Raw genomic sequence first — 1,646 nt, 5'->3', positions numbered from 1 at the left:
TGGCGTCACCCTAGCTCACAGCAACCTCAAACTCCTGGGCTAAAGCAATCCCCTCGCCTCAGCCTCCTGAGTACCTGGGACCACAGGTGTGCACCACCAAGCCTGGCTAATTTTTTATGTTTTTAGTAGAGGCAGGGTCTCACTCTTGCTCAGGCTGGTCTCAAACTCCTGACCTCAAGCAATCCTCCTGCCTCTGCCTCCAGAGTGCTAGGATTACAGATGTGAGCCACCGTGCTCAGCTCTGACCATTTGGTATCTTCTTTTATGAAGTGTACATTCAAGACTTGCCCTATTTGTTTTAATTGGATTTATTTATTTATTATCTTACAAAATTGCAGTAGTTCTTCACATAGATTTTTAATTTAATGATGTGATTTTTGTGACCTGTCAAAGAAAGCAGTGACACCAAGGTCACAAAGATTTTCTTTAATATTTATTTATAGAAGCTTTATAGTTAAGGGCTACTTATATTATCGGTCCTTTATGATGGTGCAACAATCATAAATCATAATAAATTCAATTAAAATAGGTTCTATTTTACCTGCTATTAAAATTTATACTCTTGCCTTCCATTGGTTCATTTTTCTTTGTATATCTTCTTCCATTCTTTTGCTATCAAGCTTTCTTTATCCACCACTGTGTTCTTTCAAAATGTATTTCTTGGGTACTACATAATGCTGAATCTTGTTTTCATAAATCCATTCTGAGAATTTCTATTTTCATAAGTGAATTTAATGCATTACATTTATTTTAGTCAATGAATAGGTATAATTTCCTTCAGCAGATAACCAAATTTATAAATTTGACTTTTCGTTCTTCAGTGATATCCCATTTATTAAGGTCATTTAAAACATTTTTCTCTATCACTTTCTTTTTTTTTTGCATGTTATTTAATTTATTCTTTTCTTGAATACATTTTTTTATTTCAGCATATTATGGGGGTACAGATGATTAGGTTACGTATGATGCTCTTGTCCCCCCTTCCCCCCCCAAGTCCGAGCTTCAAGTGTGTCCATCCCTGGAATGGTGCGCATTGCACTCTTTGTGTATGCACATACCCATCCCTTCATCTCCCCTTCCCCCCCCACTGCCCGACATCCAATAGATGTTATTCTTGTATGTGCGCTTATGTGTTGATCAGTTAATACCAATTTGATGGTGAGTACATGTGGTGATTGTTTTTCCACTCTTGGGATATTTCACTTAGTAGAATGCGTTCCAGCTCTTGACATAATGAAAATTTTCTTCCTTTCAAAATACTTGACCTATATTCATTTCCGGAGTGTTCACTTTCTACCCTCACCTCCAAAACCATCGTTTTGCTATTATTTTGAGTTTTGGTTGTGTGTTCTTTTGAATATTTTTGTTTATTGCATATTTAGACAATAGTACAATCCAGTAAGTTATTTACTCACCTTCACATAATGTTTATGTATTAGCATCCTCTTGGATTTATTTTTGTCCTTATTTGGCTGTTTTCTCCACGTATAATTTTAAGTAATTTATTTTGTTTTAAAACTTTCGGGAGTTGTGCAATTGAAAATATTTTTATTTTGTCTTTTTTTTTAAATGAGAGTTTGGTAATATAAAACTATGCATTAATTTAAATTATTTTTATTTTTCTTCCATAATTTGAAAATGATGTA

Source organism: Propithecus coquereli, unplaced genomic scaffold, assembly GCF_000956105.1.
Source record: "Propithecus coquereli isolate 6110/MARCELLA unplaced genomic scaffold, Pcoq_1.0 Scaffold278, whole genome shotgun sequence".
NCBI classification, from domain to species: Eukaryota; Metazoa; Chordata; class Mammalia; order Primates; family Indriidae; genus Propithecus; species Propithecus coquereli.
Note: the sequence above shows the minus strand (reverse complement) of the source record.